Genomic DNA, 22,017 nt, shown 5'->3' with positions numbered 1-22,017 from the left:
GATGTCCTTCTCAGAGCCGCCCAGGAACTGCCCCACAGAGTCTGGGCATCAGGCAAAGTTCCTGGTGGCAGCTGGCCTCACGGGCCTCTGTTCCTGGCAGAGGGAAGTGCACCGTCCTGTCCATAAGCTTCTAGGCAGGTGTTCAACTGCCCTCTGGGGTAGCCTGACCCTGAATGAGCTTAAATAGAAACCAATAAAACCTGGGATCAGAAAGTTCTTATACCTTACCCAAAGTGGTTAGCATTTGTAGTAGGTTATTAAAGAGTGCTCTTTGATATCTTTGCCTAGGTTACTTTAAGAATAGGAATGGCTAGATCCTGCTGGTTTCAAGATATTCTCCTCTCTCTAATACCACCTCACAACAGTATCACAGTCTGCTGTCTTTCTTTCAAAGTGCCTTGAGGCAGGGCAAAGGATTAGATGCCCTTCTGAGGCCATCTACACCCTGGATTCATTTCAGAGAAAGAAAACACCAGGTGAACTCCCAAACAACAATAAAGTAAAAGATCTTCCAGGAGAACATTACAAAGCAACAAGAGACACACACACAGAGAAAGAGATGCCCTATTAGAGAAATCAAGCGTGTGCCTGACCATGAAACCAGAAAAGCAAGAATCTGATGGAAACCATGCTTGTCTCTGTTGGTCCTGGGTTCGCCCATGCCCTGGAATAGACCTCTGACATTCTGTGTTGTGGTCTTCTCTGTATGCAGGGGTGGGCTGGTTTATGTCAGCATGGTGGGATTACCATAAAAGTCATTAGATGTACTTCTGGATGTGGCTTTTCCACTTACAGTAATTAAAACCAACTACTAAGTTGACTTTTTGTTTTGACCTAATTCGTGACTTTCCTCTGCTTCTGTCTCTTAAGGGGCTAAGTCTTCGGCTCCGTGAGGGCCTAAGGGCCGTGCCTGTCTTCTCTACGCTACAGGGTTGCCAGCACGGACAGGCCAAGGCCAGGAACTTCATTATTCTTTTTGTCTTAATCTCCTTCTGTGGATCCAAGTGGCCGTTTCAGCCCCAAGGGTTTGGCAAGGCAACAAGTAGGTGGGGCGGGGAGAGGGAACCCGAACCCAGGCTCGGGGCGGGGCTCCTGCCGCCTGCTTCCCACCCCGCCGCCGCCCACTGCCCCCTCCGGGGTCACTACTTCGGGTCCAGAGAGTGGGAAAGTCCTATTTTAAAGCTCTCTGCTATTTTTCCGTCTTTCGCCCGCCCCTCCGCCGCCAGGGGCTCCCTGCACGAGAGGCGCACCCATTTAGGGAGCCTTTTCGCGTCCCGATCCGGCTCCGGAGCGCAAGGACGCCTCTACTCCCGCCCGGCCCCTGCCGCGGGCGCCGAGCACACGCAGCACCTGACTCGCGCTCCCATTGGCTGCTGCCTGTTGCTAACCCACGTGATCGGCGCCGGCGCGCCCCGCCCTCGGCCCCGCCCCCGCCCCCGCCCCCGCGGACTCCCGCGGCTCGGCTCCGCGGCGCGTTCCTGCGGGGGTGGCGTGGGCCGCGCCGGGCTCCGAGCTCTCGGCCGCCCGCCCCTGCAGACTGCAAGTCTCCGCGCGGCGCCCGGGCGGGCGGCCGGTGTCCACAAGGTGGCAGTGCCGCGCTGCTGGTGTCCTGACCGGGGGTCCGCACGCGCCGCGCCGGGCGGCCGGAGTCCGCACTTCCCTCCTGCCAAAGTTTTAATGAACATATAGACACACCCGGACCTGGGTCACCCCCAGGGCTGGCTGGCCGCGCCCCTCAGATCTGGGGGCTCCCCTGGGAGAGATGCATGCCCCGATGGCGTCTTTGTCCCAACTCAGGGAATCAGAACTTGGGGTCTGTCAGTGCAGCAGGTATGTTGATGTTTTCAGCAGTTTTTTTTTTTCTTTCTTTCTTTCTTTCTTTCTTTCCTTTGAGGGCCATTCTGAGAATCCATTCGGAAAGAAACAAACACTTGGACAATTACTGTCTGTCTTCTTGAGAATACCTCCTTTCCCCCTCCTCCCCCGAAGCAATCTGCAGCTTCCTTTTTTTTTTTTTCTTTTGGTAAAAGGTCTACACCACCACCGTTTCGGAGGATCTCTCCACGCACCGGCGTCCTGGAATCCTAACCCGCTTAAGTGGAGAACATCCCGGGAACGTCCTGGTCCCGAGGCTTGTCCCGGGCTGCCCTTAATTCCAGACTCAGAGAGAGATAAGCTCCTCCGACCTCGTTTGACCCCGCTGCAGGCGCCGGGTGTCCTCTTTCAGCGTGTGCGGGTTGGAGGGTCGACTTTTCTCCCTGCTCACTGGAATTTTATTTTTCCCCCTCTGTTCACTTTCCTCCTTGGCTTGTGGCTGTGCTCACGCCCCCTACCATAGTCTAAGCCCGCCCGCCCCCCCACCTGCACACACACCCACAAACACACACACATACACACGGACATGCTTCCCGCTCTTTTTTTTTTTTTTTTTATTCTGAGGGCTGTCTGGGAAAGAGAGAGGCCAGAGGAGGTGAAGGCAAGAAAGGGACTGGGTTGCACATTCCCACTTATGGAGAAAGGAGGGAGAAACACCCCCTTGGCTTCCCATTGTCTACACCACCCAGCCCAGTTCCATGCCCCAGTAGTCAAGCCCTTCCCTTGGGCTCCCTAAGCTGTCCTCCAGGGAATTTCCCACAATGCTCCTAGTCTGCTCCAGCCTAGCAACGGTCCACCTGTGACAGGACTACAGAGGGGGAACTCCTGTTCACAGATGTTGGGGTTTCTACCCATGCTCAAACATGGAACAACATATGTGCCGACTGAATGCCGCCTGCGGTCTCCAGTGAGGTGCAGGTCATCTCTGCAGGAGTGCTGGACAGACAAGGCCATCTCTCACCTCCAGGCTGTGTGACAGGAGGCTAAGGACTCAGGAAAGGCCAGTAAGGAGCATTTTTTAGAAAAATGCTCACCTGTTATGCTTTCCCACCTCTCTTAAAATAGGGGAGCAGGGCTTCAGAGAACTACCTGGAGAGCTTCGCAGATGTCTCCTGGAGTCGGGGGCAGGGGGCCACAGGGCCCAAGGTGGCTTCAGAGTAGAGAGACTGTTTACAGTGGCGAGAGAAAGAGCTGGCAAGGCACACATACAGGCCAGTCTTCCTGTTGGCAAAGTGGGCCTACCTCCCCAAGCAAGGGAGGGGCACAGTCAACAGTGGGAACAAGGATCTGTGGGGGAAGGGTGGCCCGCCAGCAGAACCCTTGGGAGGGGAACTCCAACCATCAGAAGAACCCATGGAAGGACCCCACCAGGGAAAGAGCCAACATCTGTGCGCCTGCCTGAACTCCAGTTATCCCCAAGCCCTCCTTGAAGAACTTTGGCCCCGAGAGACCTGAGCCACCAGCCAGTGATTGGAGGGTCTGAGAGGAAGAGATAAACTCTGATCAAATCGTTTTCCCAAGCATAAATCCCCAGCTTCCAATTGGTAGAAGGAGAAAAAGTGCTGATTTAAATGAAAGAGACAGGTTTTTAATTTTGATTGGGCTAAACTTTTTAACATTGGGGACTGATAATACTGACGTCAGAAAGCATTTACATCATCTTTACTGTTTTACGTGTATTCACTCATTTAATCCTCAACAACAGCCTTGAGGGATAGTCTTACTGTCCCTGTTTCATAGAAGAGGAGCCTGAGGTCTGGAGAAGTTAAGGAAATGGTGCAAGGTCCACAGTTAGTAAACGGCAGAACCGGGATTTGAATCTGGACTTCAGAGTCTAGGTGTAGAACCCAAGTGCCTCCCCATCTCTGAATCTTTATTCCTATTCTTGACCAAACCTCACTCGACTTCAAGGCTCAGCTCTGCCTGTTCTGGTCTAAGAACCCTCCTTGGCTGGGCCAGCTGAAGGAGCCTCTCTGCTCTCAGGAGTCTGGTCATGGCTGTGGAGATGCCAGTGCCCTAAGAAAAGATGGGGCATCGTCTGAGGAATCGCCTTCAGAACCCGAGGCACATCTGTTCAGACCTCGATGCTGACAGCTGTTTTTGAAGGTGAATATGATGCTTGGAACCATCCAGAAGTCACCTGGAGTCCAGTGAAAAAGCCAACCATCAAGGTAAGAGAAACCATTTTTGCTAAAGGGAAATAGGATACACTCCGGACTTCAGTGTCTGGATCAGTCTGGTTTGCTTCTGTGACTTGAATACTGGATCTAAACGTAATTCCAGAAGAGAAAATTCTCCAAAGAGGTGAGACCTGGCAGCCTTACTGAAGAGCATATGCTCAGAGGAATATGGGCAGAGTACAACTCATTGGGAAGTACAGGTTGTTTTTCTAAATATATATATATATATATATATATATATATATATATGTATATTCTAATCATGCTCATCACCTTATCCCCAACTTTTATTATATTCTTTCTGTACAACTGGATTATGAAATGTGAGGACAGAGACTGCATCTTTTACTTCTTTCTGTTTCCTGTCACACCAAGTGTGTAAGGTGCAAAATGAGTATGTTAGGCTCATAAGGAGCCTTGTATGTTGGGGAAATTTTCTTTTTTAAAAAACGTTTTAATTAATTTCTTTTTGGCTGTGTTGGGTCTTCGTTGCTGCGAGTGGGCTTTTCTCTGGTTGGGCGAGCAGGGGCTGCCCTGTAGTCGTGCTGCGCAGGCTTCTCATCGTGGCGGCTTCTCTTGCTGCAGAGCACAGGCCCCAGGGTGCACAGGCTTCAGTGCTTGTGGCTCCCGGGCTCTCGAGCACAGGCTCAATATTTGTGGTGCACAGGCTTAGTTGCCTCACAGCATTGGGAATCTTCCCAGATCAGGAAGATCAATGCAGGAAATCCATGTTTCCTGCATTGGTGGCGGATTCTTTGTCACCCAACCACCAGGGAGGCCCTGGGAAATTTTCTATTTGAGTAGAATTAAAAAGGGTGTCCCAGTTGCAGATGAGCTGGTGTGCAAGGTTGCAGGAAATGGACACAATAGAAAAGTTTGAGACTTACTTGGCCTCCTTGAGTAGAGTATCTCTTGGGGGCAGAGTTTATTTAGTAGAACCACAGGAGATATAACTATCTATCTATCTATCTATCTATAGATATACCTGTATCTCTAGATATAACTAGAGAGGAATGTCTAATGGGCAGATAGGTCTTTATCTTTTAGGCCAGTGGTTTTTTTAGTTAGAAAGGGTAGGGGAGCCAGAACCAGGAAACTCCCTGCTCACCACCGCACCTTGTGTTTGACCATGGACTTGCAACCTTATGGTCAGCTGTGACCTGACAGCATATTGTAGCCCGCTGTCCTGTCTCAGGGTGCTTTGAGAAATTGTAAGGAACTAAACAGTTAGTCAAAGCTATGGTTTTTCCAGTGGTCATGTATGGATGTGAGAGTTGGACTATAAAGAAATCTGAGCGCCGAAGAATTGATGCTTTTGAAGTGTGGTGTTGGAGAGGACTCTTGAGATTCCCTTGGACTGCAAGGAGGTCCAACCAGTCCATCCTAAAGGAAGTCAGTCCTGAATATTCATTGGAAGGACTGATGTTGAAGCTGAAACTCCAATACTTTGGCCACCTGATGCGAAGAACTGGCTTATTAGAAAGACCCAGCTGCTAGGAAAGATTGAAGGCAAGAGGAGAAGGGGACGACAGAGGATGAGATGGTTGGATGGCATCACCGATTCAATGGATATGAGTTTGAGTAAGCTCCAGGAGTTGGTGACGGACAGGGAAGTCTGGAGTGCTGCAGTCCATTGGATCGCAAAGGGGATACAACTGAGCAACTGAATTGAACTGAACTGAACTGAACTAAACGAGAAGAAATTCCCTGAGTTGTTGGTATCATTCCCCCTTGCATAAAACTGAGCCACTGTGCAGAAAGCCAGTTTCTTCAGCATGGAGGTCGTTGGCATCTATGACTGTTGGCATGTTGCTATCTTCCTTACTGTCCTGAGCCATTTGTCTGTGAGGAATGGACATCTGAAGTTGCTAAGGAAAGATCAGAAGTTACCTCGTGGTAACCTCTGATTTATTTTAGAGGTTTCCGCTGTAGGTATTACTGTGTGGGTTTTTAATGGAAAAGAATAATCAAGACCAGTCTGCTCAAAGAGCTTATGGAAAATATATGAAATTTAGAGTGTAAAAACCAGATTTAATTGTTAAACCTATTTTTAAAAAGCCAGCAAAGGAAAGCAAGAAAAACGACCCCAATGGCTCATTATGTAACATCCAGATGTTTGGCTTGGAACAGGCCAGATGAGGAGGTGATTTTTTCTCTCTTCATCTGCTTGCTTTGGCCTCACTGGAGAGGCAGTGCGAGACATTGTATAAGAAGCTTGCTTGAGTGGACTTGTCCCCACTCTCCACTTGCCCTTCGAGAGACCCGTGAGCCTTCAGCTGCGTTTTTAAGCTCTGACGTGGCACATTCTTAATGAACACATTCCTTAGACCCAGCGTGGGCTTGAGACGCTTCTGGAAATCATCTCATGATGACTCCAGGTGGACCAGGCAGCGAGTGGAAAATATTTTTCCTTCTCATTCAGGTGTTGTGGACTCAAGGAGACCTGAGGTTTTTTGATCTTAAACATGTGGCTCTAACAAAATATTTAAATGTGCCCGTGGGCTTGGAAAAAGTGACAGCTGCTCTTCAGCATTATAGAGAGATGTCCATGTTTCCGCTGGCTTTGTTTGTCAGCATGGATGTTTGCTTTTGCCAGAAATGCCAGCGAAGGGCAACAAGCACCGTTCTGCTCGAATGAGAAAAGCAGGACCTGATTAGCAGACAGGTTTGTTGAAAAAGCATTTCTGCTGCACACTAATCTCTACATATCCTGTCGGGAAATCCTCTCAATCCCATACCTGATAAATAAATCTGGCAAGTGAGTAAACACTCTGAAAGTCTCTTACTGATAGATAATTCCACCTGTGATGTGGGTTCTGCCGGCCTCTGAGCCTGGGCAGCGTTGTGTACCTTTCAGGCTGACCTGGAACAAAGCTTGTCCAGGAAAAGATGTCTGTGTGTCCTCCCTGCCCAGCACTGAGCCCTTGGCTTCAGCCTTTCACAGGAACCAAGGGGGTGTTTGGGGCTCACGTTGACGTCCTGGATTACGGATGCTATTATCTGGTGCTTTTGTTGAACTTGAGTGCTCCGCCAGGCGTCGTGTAATTCTCCAGATCAGAAATACCATGCTCTGTGTTCTTCTGGTTTTCCACTCAGGGCCAGGGTAGGGGGTCCTGAAGCTGTTACAGAACTTCTTTTCAGAAGTTTACATTCAGTCTGCACAAACACCCTCCCTTCTTGAAAGCCCGCACGGTCTCCCCACCCTCCTGCAGGGGTCTCGGAATGCTGTTCCACAGCAGTGCTCCATGATGACGTGATGTGATTTTCCTGAAGGTTCTTGAGGGCACAGGCCATGTCTTTTCATCAGTGAAGGTCGGTGCCTGGTATGCTCATTATTAATTAGTTATTAGTAATTAATTAATGCTGAATGAGTGAACGGCAGTCCTTGGTTAAGTTTGAGGGCACGTGTGTGTGAGACATTGCCAGAGAACGACACTTAGGTCTTATTAAGTTAGTGGATGTGTGCTTAGTCACCCAGTTGTGTCTGACTCTTTGGTACCCCATGGACTGCAGCATTCTAGGTGCCCCTGTCCTCTGCTATCTCCTGGAGTTTGCTCCAGTTCATCTCCAGTGAGTCGGTGATGCTATCTAACCATCTCATCCTCTGCTGTCCCCTTCTCCTGCCCTCAATCTTTCCCAGCATCAGGGTCTTTTCCAGTGAGTCAGCTCTTTGTATCAGATGGCCAAAGTATTGGAGCTTCACCTTCAGCAACAGTCCTTTCAGTGAATATTCTGGGTTGATATCCTTTAGGATTAGCTGGTTTGAGCTCTTTGCATTCAGTTCAGTTCAGTTCAATCTCTCAGTTGTATCTGACTCTTTCTGACCCCAAGGACTGCAGCACACCAGGCTTCCCTGTCCATCACCAACTCCCAGAGTTTACTCAAACTCACATCCATTGAGTTGGTGATGCCATCCAACCATCTCATCCTCTGTTGTCCCCTTCTCCTCCTGCCTTCAATCTTTCCCAGCATCAGGGTCTTTTCAAATGAGTCAGCTCTTCCCATCAGGTGGCCAAAGTATTGGAGTTTGAGCTTCAACATCAGTCCTTCCAATGAACACCCAGGACTAATCTCCTTTAGGATGGACTGGTTGGATCTCCTTGCAGTCCAAGGGGCTCTCAAGAGTCTTCTCCAACACCACAGTTGAAAAGCATCAATTCTTTGATGCTCAGCTTTCTTTATAGTCCAACTCTCACATCCATACATGACTACTAGAAAAACCATAGCCTCAACTAGACAGACCTTTGTTGGCAAAGTAATGTCTCTGTTTTTTAATATGCTGTCTAGGTTGATCATAACTTTTCTTCCAAGGAGTAAGCGTCTTTTAATTTCATGGCTGCAGTCACCTTCTGCCCTGATTTTGGAGCCCCCAAAAATACAGTCTGACACTGTTTCCACTGTTTCCCCATCTATTTGCCATGAAGTGATGGGACCAGATGCCACGATCTTAGTTTTCTGAATGTTGAGCTTTAAGCCAACTTTTTCACTCTCCTCTTTCACTTTCATCAATAGACTCTTTAATTCTTCACTTTCTGCCATAAGGGTGGTGTTATCTGCATATCTGAGGTTATTGATATTTCTCCTGGCAATCTTGATTCCAGCTTGTGCCCAGTGTTTCTCATGATGTACTCTGCATATAAGTTAAATAAGCAGGGTGACAATATACAGCCTTGACGTAATCCTTTTCCTATTTGGAACCAGTCTGTTGTTCCATGTCCAGTTCTAACTGTTGCTTCCTGACCTGCATACCGGTTTCTCAAGAGGCAGGTCAGGTGGTCTGGTATTCCCATCTCTTTCAGAATTTTCCACAGTTTATTGTGATCCACACAGTCAAAAGCTTTAGCATAGTCAATAAAGCAGAAATAGATGTTTTTCTGGAACTCTCTTGCTTTTTCTATGATCCAGCAGATGTTGGCAATTTGATCTGTGGTTCCTCTGCCTTTTCTAAAACCAGCTTAAACATCTGGAAGCTCTTGGTTCACATATTGCTGAAGCCTGGCTTGGAGAATTTTGAGCATTACTTTACTAGCGTGTGAGATGAGTGCAATTGTGCAGTAGTTTGAGCATTCTTTGGCATTGCCTTTCTTTGGGCCATCCAAGGGACTCTCAAAAATCTTCTCCAGCACCACAGTTTTAAAGCATCAATTCTTCTGCACTCAGCCCTCTTTATGGACCAACTATCACATCTGTACATGACTACTGGAAAAACATAGCTTTGTCGGCAAAGTGATGTCTCTGCTTTTTAATGCACTCTCTAGGTTTGTCATAGCTTTCCTTCCAAGGAACAACAGTCTTTCAGTTTCATGGCTGCAGTTGCCATCTACGATGATTTTGGTGCCCAAGAAAAAAAAAATCTGTCCACGGAGAACCCCATGGACAGTATTCAGTACATTAGAAAGTCTATAAATCCAGTCAATACTGAAGAGGAAGAGAAGCAGCCTTCACTTCTTGGAGGAGAACTTTCTAAACATATTTTAAATCCATCGCAGAGCTGTTGCTTTAATTCAACAGGTATACTTTGAGCACTAGCTGGCTTTTCCATGTGTGCGTGTGAAATATGTAAATCCTGCTTGCTCTGCACCCTGGAAGAAGTCCTCATCGAGTTGCGCAATGTGAGAAGCAGGTTGTCTGAAAAGCAGGACCTGGGGTTCTGAATGCTTGACCTCGTACCTTCACTTTGAAACCACTTTTGTTTTCTCTGTCTGTAGCATGGTGAGGCTTCTCACAGAAATCCATTTGCAGCCTCTTCAACAAGAATAACAGTAGCACTCACTATGAGCCATGCCAAGAGTTCCACAAATAATGTCTCAACAGATTCTCACAACCACCCTGTGAGCTTGGTGTTCTCATCATCATGGCTGTTTGACTGATGGGGACACAGAGGGCTGACATGGTTTGCCTGAAGTCACCTAGTCAGTAAATGGTAACACTGGGATTTGAACCCAGGCAGTCTGGCTCCCGAGTCTGGGCTCTTTCTTTCCTACTCTGTTAGAGGGTCATCTCTTTCCACGCAGTGGGCTTTTCTCTCTACCCAAGACCCCTACAGTTAAGTTTGTATGTATACTATACAGCTTCTATTTTATATGAGACCATTTCAAAAGCATTCTGCCAAGTAGGAAGGGATTATTTATCACCACCATGGTATTTATCACCACCACAGAGCCCCCATTGAGACCTCCTCACCAGCATACCAGGCGGCTCAGTGATAAAGAATCTACCTGCCAATGCAGGAGATGCAGCAGATGCAGATTTGATCCCTGGGTTGGGAAGATACCCTGGAGTAGGAAATGGCAACCCGCTCCAATATTCTTTCCTGGAAAATTCCAAGGACAGAGGAGACTGGTGGGCTACCGTCCATGGGATTGCAGAGAGTTGGACACGACTGAGCGTGCATGCAGTGCCATACCTCGTTCTTGGTTTGGGAACTCATCCCTTTTTCTTCCTCTTCAGGTCTGGGAGTAATAATAGCTCCTCCACTACGGTAGGCAGAATAATGACCCTCCCTTCTCCCAGAGATGTCTGTCCTAATGCCTGGGACCTGTGAATATGACAGAAGGGGCTTTGCGGATGTAATTAAGGATTTGAAATGGGGAGATTATCCTAGATTATCCAGGTGTGGCCCATATACATGGATCCTTATACATGAGTCAGATCCGATAGAGATTTGAGAAAGCTGTGCTGCTGGCTTGGAAGATGGAGAAAGTGACTGTTAGCAAAGGGAAGGGGGCAGCCTCAAGAGCTGGAAAGGACTGGGAACCAGATTCTCCCCTAGAGATTCCAGGAGCACAGCCCTTCCCGCGCCTTGGTTTTAGCCCAATAAGAACCACTCTGCCTTCCAGAACTCTGTAATAATAATACAATTGTGTTGTTTCAAGCTCCCCACCTCTCCCCCCCAAATTCCACAGAGTTGCTGAAAATCCACCCTGCTGTTTTACATAATACAATAACGGAGAAAGATACTACAAAACTATGTCTTATTAGAGGTTATATAATTGAGCATATGTGCAAGTTCCAGGCTGTGGGATACAAGAAATTCATTGTGAGAACTTAGAACCTCATTGGGAAGCAACGGTGCACACATATACAACAAGCAGCAAGTCTTTATTTAAGGGCAAATATGAGCAGGACCTTCCCTGGTGGCTCAGACGGTGGATCCAGGAGATGCAGGAGATGCAGATTTGATCCCTGGGTCGGGAAGATACCCTGGAGTAGGAAATGGCAACCCGTTCCTGTATTCTTGCCTGGAGAATCCCCACGGACAGAGGAGCCTGGTGGGCTGCAGTCCATGGGGTCACAAAGAGTCAGACATGACTGAGCGACTCAGCACAGGACCAAGAGTGAACCCTGGGAAGGTGTGCAACCAGGTTGGGTCAGGGGCGCTGGTGTAGCTGAGCATGTTCTGGAACTCTGCCATTATCTTATCATGTCTCAAAGACCACACATGTGCGTGGGCTAAGTCGATTCAATTGTGTCAGACTCTTTGTGACCCTATGAACCTTAGCCCTCCAGGCTCCTCTGTCCGTGGAATTCTCCAGGCAAGAATACTGGAGTGAGTTCCCATGCCCTCCTCCAAGGGATCTTCCTGACCCAGGGCTCTAACCCATGTCTTTTAACATCTCCTGCATTGGCAGGCAGGTTCTTTACCACTAGCACCACTTGGGAAGCCCAGAAGAGCATATAGGAAGCAAGAAAATAATCTTGCTGATACACAGACTCAGACACACAGCTTTCTAGAAGGTGTCAAACAGTTCTCTGCTTTCCCCATTGGAAGTGGAAGTGAAGTGAAAGTCACTCAGTCCTGTCTGACTCTTTGTGACCCCACGGATTATATGGTCCATGGAATTCTCCAGGCCAGAATACCGGAGTGGGTAGCCTTTCCCTTCTCCAGTGGATCTTCCTGCCCCAGGAATTGAACCAGGGTCTCCTGCATTGCAGGTGGATTCTTTACCAACTGAGCTCTCAGAGAAGCCTTTTCCCATTGGTAGCCCTTTAATTGACTTAGAGCAGCCTCTGCTGAGTTCCCACTTTCTCTGCTCTCCCCACCTTTCTGTGTTATGCCTGCACCCTCTCCTCAGGGTCTGTGTCATCCTACCAGTCCCTGGAATGGTCCAGAGGTGGAGAGCCTCCAAGATCTATCTGGACAGATGGTGGGGATTCTTACAGACCTTGGTCCCTCACCAAGCATCCTTGCATTCAACGGAAGTTCGCCAGTCTTCAAGACAAACATCCAGAAGATGACCGAGCTCCCTCTCATCCTAATTACAGTTCATCTCCCACAGCCCAGCTCTCACCCACCTGAGTGTGAAGGACGAGGACAATCAAGCAGATTCCAGGGTCTGATGGACTCTGAAGAAGGGCTGGGAATGTGAAGGTGGGGATGGGTATTAAGAGCATTCCAGGCTGGGAGAAAGCATTTCCAGAGGCCAGGAGGGAGGGACAGGCAGCCCTGTGCTAGAGGAAAAACAGCAAAGAGGTGGACTCACCTGGGGTGGAAGAAAATGAAAAAAAACTGCCTGGGGCAAGAGGGATGACGTTTTGGTGCTGGGAGAACTGTGGTGAGGAATGTATGTTTGGGGAACCCTTCAAGGGAATGACAGGATTCCTCCTTTTTCAGCCCGGTTTTGGACATCATTTACTTCTGCCTGCAATAATGAGGTTTTTTAGTCACTTGGTTGTGTCTGACTCTTCTGCGACCCATGGACTGTAGCCCACCAGTCTCCCCTTTCCATCAATTTCCCAGGCAAGAATACTAGAGTGGGTTGCCATTTCCTTCTCCAGGTGATCGAACCTACGTCTCCTGCATTGGCAGGCGGGTTCTTTACCCCTGAGTCACCAGGGAAGCTGAAGCTCCACTACTCTGGCCACCTGGTTTGAAGAACTGACTCATTGAAAAAGAGCCTGCTGCTGGGAAAGATTGAAGGCAAAAGGAGAAGGGGACGACAGAGGATGAGATGGTTGGATGGCATCACCCACTCAGTGGGCATGAATCTGAGCAAACTCTGGGAGATGGTGAAGGACAGGGAAGCCTGACGTGCTGCAGTCCATGGAGTCGCAAAGAGTTGGACACAACTGAGCGACTTCACTTTCCTTTAGCAACTGAAAACAACAACAAGCCGTGAGGGGTGGCTGCTGGAGGGAAAATTCCCTCTGCTCCCATTCTGCTTCCTGCAGAGCTCAGAGCACTGACCTGGACACTGTGCTACAGAAACCCCAAGAGTGATTGGCCAGGCCTTGGAAATAATTAATACGCTTACTAGTCAGAGTCACGTCCTCTTACCAGGTATGTCCCAGGGTGGGCGGCCCGGCTATTTGTCACATTTTCCGGGAGGTTGGCTGGAGCCTCCACCTGCTGGGAAGCTCGAGACTGATCATGCAGGTGTCTGACCGAGTTAGCATTGATCCCCAGCCCGGCTGTTGCATTGCACTCCGCGCAAGCAACGCGTTTCTGTTTCTCTCATATATTAGAGCTGAGTCCTGTGCTCCCTGCTCTGTGCATATCACACAGAAATGATTTCAAGCCTGTTCTTTGCATGTGTAGAGACTGCCTTTTTGCAGGCTAGTATTTCATGAGGTCTTTTCCGACATGCTGTTTCCGTGCTGTTACTCTCCGATATATCACGGCATTTCTGTGGTTCCCGGCACCGAGGGGGAGAAGATGTTGTCTTGGTGGCGATATCTCATCCAGAATTCCTATCACTTTTGTAAGTGGGAAGGGGGATAATCACACCTACTATAAATATTCTAGGTCCTTACTAAAATATTTTTTCATTGAGAGTGGTATTTGATATACGACGTTTCCTTCTTGGATTCCTGCCAGTGAGTTTTAGGGGATTACCCAAAGGATTTTGTTATGAGCTGAGCCACTTACAGACTGCTCCTATGGATAGGGGCTCAAGTGATGGAATGTGGCTGCGGGGAAACCCAGAAATGAGCAAAGAACTTTGGGAAATTGTCCTGGTCGGTATTGCAATGAGAGGAGAGAGCCTGCCAGGTACGATTGGCTTTATTAGGAAAAACGGTTTACTGCTTAAATGGTGAATTTCTGCTCTTTTGCTTTCTGTTCTGCCATATGGTTTGCATAGCGAGGCGACGCCAGTTTCCATCTACAAGCTTGGGTCCTGGGGTCAGATGGCTGGGATTCGAAACCCAAGCACCAAGTTATTTAAATCCCAAAGCCTTCGCTTTATAATCTGGAAATGATAATAATAATAACAGCAACAGCAGCAATTGTATCTAACTCAGAGGACTATTTTAAAAATTAAATAATAACGAGTCACGTGACACATTTAGTGTCTGGCTTATAGCATAACAAGGAGGTCAGAATGCCATTGTTTTCCGTTGTCAGTAACAGTATTATTTTTATATTGTTTTAATGAACTGGAAGGTTCAGAGTACATAAAAGATAATACTGATGATGGGAAAATTTTAGGAAAAATGTACGAGTTTTGGATAATAATCAGGAGTGAAGTATTTACATAGACCCTTACAGGCATCATCACTGTGTTTCTCTCTGTAGAGATTTGCTGCCAGCTCACAGAAGAAGCCCTTCCACATTCTTTGGGCTTGCACACATGTGGGAGTGTGTGTGTGTGCATGTGCGTGTCTGTACATATGTATATTGCTTCATGGAATACTCCTTTGCAAAATGTAGAGGGAAGCATTGTGGGCTGTGAAGGAGACCGTCACAGAAAAAAAGAGATTTCTCTTGTGTCCTTTCAAATGGACCACTGCCCACTGAAGCACCTTTTTCTTCTCTCTGAAGCCAAGTAAAGGCATCGGGGCCTATCGTCTTTCAACAGCACTCTTTCTTCTTCTTCTGTTTGGATTTCTCTAAGCACGCTTCCCCAGGCGTCTGGAAAATTAAATGAAAGAAATAAAATAATTCATCTTTTTTTCCCCCTTGGAGTGAGGACCTGCAGAAATAAAGGAAGCCAAGATACTTACAATAGGATCCATGTAGGTTTCAGGGAACAAAGAGAGACAACAATCACATGGATGGCTTAAAAGAGCTACACCTCAGGGTAGACCCGTTATGCAAGAGAAATGAAGCTGGTGGTAACTCCAGCCACTTAAAGAAGGAGTCCATCGTCTTACAAAGGAAGATGCGCGTGTGCTCTTGTGTGTGTGCTCAGTTGTGTCTGAGTCTTTTCGCCCCCATGGACTGTAGCCAGCCCGCCAGGCTCCTCTGCCCATGGAATTTTCCAGGCACAAATACTGGAGTGGGTTGCCATTTCCTATTTGAGGGTATTTTCCTGACCCAGGGATTGAAACTTGGCGTCTCTTGCATCTTCTTCACTGGCAGGTGGATCCTTTACCACTGAGCTGCCTGGGAAGCTCCTGCAAAGGGAGATACTCACTGTCATAAAACGGTTTGCCTTCTGGTTAGGGATCTCTCACTTGGGTGATACAGACAGTACTAGACAGCACCCTGGGGGAATTGAATTGGGAAGGGACAGTAAAGAAACAAAGAGGAAACAAATTGGGAAACAAAGAGTATTCCTGATGTTAATTGGGGCTAGCACCTCTGACTCAGGAGGTGGTTTGTAGGGGCCCCGGTTAGGCCTCTTCAGAGCGGGCATGGCGGTGAGCTGCAGGCAGGGTTTTGAGAAAATCTGAGCAATGGTGGAGAGGGCTTCCCCGACCCTGTTCTCTGCTTTGCTGTCAATCCTGAGAGGTGATAAGCACGTGGGCTGCTGGGCGCGTGATGCTTAGAAACACCCTTCCTCAGGGGAGCCCCAGCTATTCAGGCGGCGTCTCTTATGCTTTGGAAAATCAAAACAAGTGAAGAATCAGGAATGTTCTGGGAAGAAGAAACAGCGATTGCATAGTCTGTAACCTAGGAAAGATTTTTATGTGTTTGGGGAACTGAAAGACCAGTAGGGAGAGAGAAGAGAGAGCAAAGGAGGGGAGCGGCTGGTCGTGGGGGAGAGAGCTGGGCTGCGGGCTGGTGGATGCGGGTCGTGGGAGGGAGCTTAGATATTTATTGTCAGTGTGTAGGTAACCCAGGGCCTTTAAGCTGGGGAATTGCAAAGGATGTGATATGTATTCACTCAACCTTTAGGAAGATGGCTAAGAAACTTCCGGACACTCTCTGAAATGATAAGCTATTGAAAGTCTTTATCGAAGTTTAGCCCAGGATCTGCAGGGTAGGCTGGGGTACAAGAGACCCGTCCATCTGCTTGTAGTATCCCATCCGCTGGCCGCACAGCATCCCAGATGTCTCTCTTCAGCACCTTCTGGTGTCTACAGGTCTTTATTCAAAATTGAGTTTCTCACTGTTTTCAAGAGGACGAGGCAATAGTCTATATTCCTGGCCCCTGGATATTGAAGAGGAAGGTCACAAAATGAAATTTCACCTTGGAGATTTTTCTAAATTAGAAAGCTCTCCCAAATGTAACTAAACTGGAGAGAATGGAGTGATCTCTTTAAGAAATCTTCAAAATGCCAGTAAAGTTTTCTCCAGGTTGTGTTTCTCCAAATCAAGCTGTAACAATTTGTAGGACTTCTGGTGGCTCAGGGGTGAAGAATCCACCTGCAATGCAGGAGATGTGGGTTCGATCCCTGGGTTGGGAAGATCCGCTGCAGAAGGAAGAAACAGCAACCCACTCCAGTATTCTTGCCTGGGAAATCCCCTGGACAGAGGTGCCTGGTGGGCTACAGTCCATGGGTTTGCAAGAGTCAGACACGACTTAGCAACTAAACCACGACCACCAATGATGTGTAAGAAAATGACAGACCCTACTCTAAGGCTTCAGCTATTTGAAATGGGTAAAATACAGGTATATATATCAGTCAGCTGAAGTTTAGTTATGCTGCAGGAACAAAGAACCCCAACTCTATGTTCACAAAGACAAGGTCCTTTCCTCCCTAAGTTACAGTTTGCAGGCCACCTGGACTCTGTTCTGTGCCGTTTTTATCCCAGAACCTTGGCTGAAGGAGCAGGCCTGCCTGGAACACAACAGCTTCACTGCGGAGGGAAGAGCGGTGGCGAGACGACCCATCAGCTCTGAAGGCTCCTGGCCGAGATGGCACAGGCTGTGCCATCTCTCACATTTCATTGCCCAAAGGGAATCAAATGGTCAAGCCCAATGTTAGCAGGAACAGAAGAATAATTGTTCTGTAGAAACTGGTCTGCAGAGAAGGGCAGTGAATATTACGAACAAATAATACGGCATGTAACAATGCAATATTTTGCTCTCTCCATTTCTTTGAACCAAATTTCAAGGGGAAAATTCAGTGACAGTCTTTTATTAATAGAACTGAAAACTTTCAGATACTGCAATTCAGAATGTGATCCAGTCCCTGAAAATTAGCATCACACGCATTCCTTTTGAAGGATAACTTGTGAAAGTCTGAAACGCGCAGTTTGGAAGTGATTAGCCCAATTTTACTAGAAGAAAAGAGCATTTAATAAAGCAGAGTTCTCAGTTTCTAATCTCATCTTGTACCAATTCCTCAAACATTTGAGACCAACTGCTAGGAGCACTTTTATACAGAGAAAAGAAAAAAGGAATCTTGTATTTCTTTCTTCAAGTTAGGGTGAATGGGATGAAAAGACTATATTGTTCACATAATTTTGGTCAGTGTTATGTCCACTTAAGAAAATCTGTATTGTGTGGTTAGGAGTAGGAAACTATATTCATCAAGGAGGAAGAGAAATGGCAGCCTAGGTAAGTCAAGGAGAAAACTGAAAGTAGCTCAGTCGTGTCTGACTCGTTGCGACCCCATGGACTGTAGCCCTCCAAGCTCCTCTGTCCCTGGGATTCTCCAGGCAAGAATCCTGGAGTGGGTTGCCATTTCCTTCTCTAGGGGATCTTCCTGATCCAGGGATCGAACCCAGGTCTCCTGCATTGCTGGGGGATTCTTTACTGTCTGAGCCACCAGGGCTGTAAGGACAGTATAAGCCAAACATCAAATATGTCAGTTCTAATAGAGGATTCACCCGTTCTTGCCTGGACTATTGCAGTGGCCCCAACTGGCCTCTTTGTTTCTGCCCTGGCCACACTGACGTCTGTTTATTCTCCACACAGCTGTCAGAGTGGGTCTTCTGGAACTTAGAGTATATCATGTTATGCTCAGAATCTGCACAGAACCTTTGAAGGAGGCTTCCAGCTCACTCTGAACCATATCCAGAGTTCTCTCCATGGTTGGTGGGACCCTGAGTAATATGCCATCCGGACAAGCTTTCTGACCTCATCTCCCAGCACTCGCCCCTCCCCGACTCTGCTGCAGTCACACTGACCTCCTCCACCTTCCTCTCCCCTGACAAAGCTCTGTGTCTCAGGACCTTTGCACTGACTGTTCTATTAGTTAGGACACTCTTGACTTCAAAAACCCACATTCCCAATACGTTTGCTTTATCAGGGGGCCTTCCCTGACCATGCTGCCTAATACAGCACCCAGACCTTCTCTGCCTACTTCTCCTGCTTTAGTTTTCCTCCTTTGCATGTGTCACTCCCTGACGTCGTATCCACGGTCATTCTCCACCTCCTTTTACTAGATTATAATCTCCAAGAGATGGGGTTCTTCATTTCACTCACTGTTATATCCCTGATGTTAAGAACAGTGATTGGCACATAGTAGGTGCGTAATAAAATTTGTTGGATGAATGAAATAAACCATTGTTATTATTCCTGATTTCATGAGATTCATGTAAATACTAACATGCTGTTAATACAGAGACTAGTATTAACAGAAATGTGTTTCTGTACATAAATTCATTCCATAAAACTCTGATGAAAAACCCTACACATTAAATGTTTCACAAGAGAATTGGTCTCTTTTAAAACATCCCATAATTTTCTCTGCTTCTGTTAATTTTCTTTCTTTCTTTTATTTTTTGGCTGCATGGTGTGACATGTGGGATCTTAGTTCCCTGACCAGGGATCAGACCTGTACCCACGGTGTTGGAAGCACAGACCACAGTGGTCTAACCATTGGCCAACCAGGGAAGTCCCTAGAAATTCTCAGTGTTTACAGTACTGTGAAGCATAGCAGGTGATCACAGAACCCTTAATAACAGGCCAGCTGAAAAACTCATCAGATATGTTCGCACATGAAGGATGAACTGTCCTTTGTAAGCTGGACATAGTGGATTATAGTTATAGCAGCAATGATGAGAGTGAGAAGAATAGCAAGAGTAGGGGTGATGAGAAAACAGAAGTAAGCCTGGAGCCTAATCAGGCTGATGAGACAACTATCAAGATGACTAAATGGAAGTAATAAACAGACCGCCAGGCTCAGAGCCGTCTGGTTACGAGTCAGCCCACACGCTAGTGATCAGGACTTCCATAATCTTGGAAGATTGCCTTCCGAATTCTCCTGTTCTTCTGTCTCCATGAAGACAGCTGCAACCAAAATGATGACGCATGGTGAGTCCTTACTGTGTACTCACTGAAAGAAAGCGTAATGGAAAGAGTGAGCTGGATTTCCTCTGGAGGTTGGATGGACCCTCCACAATGATGATGAGTGATTAAGACACTTTAATGGTTCGGAGTGGGGATGGCTGATTATGACCCCAGAACTTGAAGCTTATTGAAATACCACCCCCAAAAGGAGAGCCTCACCCAGCGAGATGAGTGTTGTTGTTATTTTTATTCAGTTGCTAAGTCGTGTCTGACTCTTTGCAACCCCATAGACTGTCGCATGCCAGGCTCTTGTGTCCTCTCCTGTCACCTAGAGTTTTTTGCTCAGATTCATGTCTATTGAATCTGTGATACTATCTAACCATCTCATCTTCTGTCATTCCCTTCTCTTCCTGCCTTCAGTCTTTCCCAGCATCAGGGTCTTTTCCAGTGAGTTGGCTCTTCGCATCAGGTGGCCAAAGTATTGGAGCTTCAGCATCAACTCTTCCAATGAATATTCAGGGTTGATTTCCTTTAGGATTGACTGGTTTTATCTCCTTGTTGTTTAGGGGACTCTCAAGAGTCTTCTCCAACACCGCAGTTGGAAAGCATCAATTCTTTGGCACTCAGCCTTCTTTATGGTCCAACTCTCACATCCATACATGAATACTGGAAAAACTATAGCTTTGACTATATGCACCTTTGTCAGCAAAGTGATGTCTCTGCTTTTTAATATACTGTCTAGGTCGTCATAGCTTTCCTTCCCAGGAACACAGGTTCTTTAATTTTATGGCTGTGTCACCATTTGCAGTGACTTTGGATCCCAAGAAAATAAAATCTGTCACTGCTTCCATAATTTGGCCTCGAAGAAGGGGGTCCAGCAGGCATTTGTGGCCTTCTCTCCTAAGTTAGAGCACAGGCTTTATCTTTGGCTGGAGATGGTTGCCCAAACCTGTATCATATCCATGCTTCTTCCCCAGCTGTGAGCTGACAAAGCCATGTCTACACAGGCCAGCCAGGCTGCCGGGTTGGGTAGCTCGGGGCTGCTGGACCCTGGCCATAGGGGGCAAGTCCATCACCGCCCTCATCCTTCTCAGAAAGCGTGGCAGCAAGGTGCTTGTTGTAAAAGTCAGAGGAAGGGAATTCACGCCTGTAGAATTTGTAATCTAACTCCAGGCGCATAGCGGGTGCCCCATAGACATCATACCTACTGTTGCCTAGAAACAAACTTTCTCGCTTAGTATCAGCAGCCTTGTTTTAGAGGCAAAGGAGTCACCTCTCAGACAAAGTAAGTAGCTGCCCCACCACTCAGGACCTGGGCAGGAAACTCACGACCCACTCAAAAAGCTTAACCAGAAGAGGATTTCAGGAGGGCTGCTATTTACTGAGGTGTGGGCAGGGGGCAAGCGATGGCGCCTCTGGGGCTGAGTGGGAAGCCGTGACTGGCCCCAAGCCTGCAGGGGGCCGGGTGTCATCAGAGGCTGTGAGTGTGGGGCGGAGGGCAGTGGACGGGAGCTGGTCCTGTCCAGGGATGCAGCGTGGCCCCATCAAACCGTGTCCTCAGCGTCGAAGCAGGGAGAAGCGAGGGAAATGAATACTTCTGCTTCTCTGTGTTCCTGTCCTGTCACCGCCCTTCACCCCCTCCCTCCCTTCTGCTCTCTGGTGCTCCTTTCTCCATCCCTCCTCCCCGCCTTCTCCTCTCTCTCCCCCCTTCTGTTTCTCTTTCCCCTTCTCCTTTCCCTCCACCCTACTTTCCTTCTATCCTTCCCTCCTTCCCTTCCTCTGCCGGAACCCACCAGGCCTTGAGACATCACTGAATAAGACCCAACTCCCTCTGCACGGTATTCACTGCAGCATCAGGCCATTAGGGAGCTTGTTCCATTAAGGACACTCTGTGTTTTCAAGCCCCAAGCGCAATTTACTTTAGAATTTTATTTTTCAAAAGGGGCTCCCATCTGCGAACGCCTTAAAGATCCCTCAGGCAGGAAGGCAACCCGAGTTTGCAGCTCCTTCTCTGAGGGCCACGTGTATCCGCAGCTGCCCCTACTCAGCTGCCCGAGCCCCAAGCCTTTGCTGCTGTTGTTCCTTTATTTAGTTTTAAATATGTTTTCCACCGTGCCTCTGACCCAACAGGACCTGTGTCTTTCTGCTCTCTCATTTTGGAGATCTCCAACACCCATGAGTTTTCTTGGGGAAAGTGGGGTGTGTGGGACCAAGCCCAGTGACCAGGTGCCCCCTGTCTGGGCCAGGAAAGACCTCCCCAGGTGGGATCTGGGGAGGGCTCAGGCTTTCCTGCTATGGACCAGGGCAAAGCGCTGGTGCCTTTCTCTGCACCCCCGTTTATAAAACAGAGATAATGACCCCTTTTCCTTTTAACCGGAGTGCGGGGAGGCTTTTGTACATTTCTAAAGGACTTGGAGCCCCCCATTTGGCAAGTGGAGAGTGCTGGGCATGCCGTGGTTCTCAGCATTCACAGAGAAACGCCTTCACTTAAGTTTGCTCTGCGCCCTCGCCATCTCCCCGGTGTTATTGACTAAAGTACTCTCCAAGAAGAATTTCTCCGAGACTCCCATGTTGACATCCTTCCTACTAGTGTTTCGAGAGCCAGGCTTGCTAGC

At 47.8% G+C, this 22,017-nt stretch overlaps 1 long non-coding RNA gene across 5 annotated transcripts in view; it reads left to right on the top strand.

The window, feature by feature from the left end:
* The first annotated feature begins 1,493 nt into the window (after nucleotides 1-1,493).
* Nucleotides 1,494-22,017, top strand: part of LOC147347727 (uncharacterized) — a 114,831-nt gene continuing 94,307 nt past the window's right edge. For 3 of the 5 annotated variants that reach the window (XR_015152525.1, XR_015152528.1, XR_015152527.1), the window contains exons 1-2: nucleotides 1,494-1,830; nucleotides 2,031-4,046. This is a non-coding gene — a long non-coding RNA (uncharacterized LOC147347727). Of the gene's footprint in view, nucleotides 1,831-2,030; nucleotides 4,047-5,307; nucleotides 6,823-18,085; nucleotides 18,674-22,017 lie in introns of those variants that run through there. The other 2 variants (XR_015152526.1, XR_015152529.1) reach the window with 2 other exon arrangements.

This window comes from Bos grunniens, chromosome 23 (assembly GCF_055505025.1).
Source record: "Bos grunniens cultivar Pamir isolate PY7600 chromosome 23, Bosgru_T2T1.0, whole genome shotgun sequence".
Classification (NCBI taxonomy): domain Eukaryota; kingdom Metazoa; phylum Chordata; class Mammalia; order Artiodactyla; family Bovidae; genus Bos; species Bos grunniens.
This window is presented reverse-complemented; position numbering and strand designations above follow the sequence as displayed.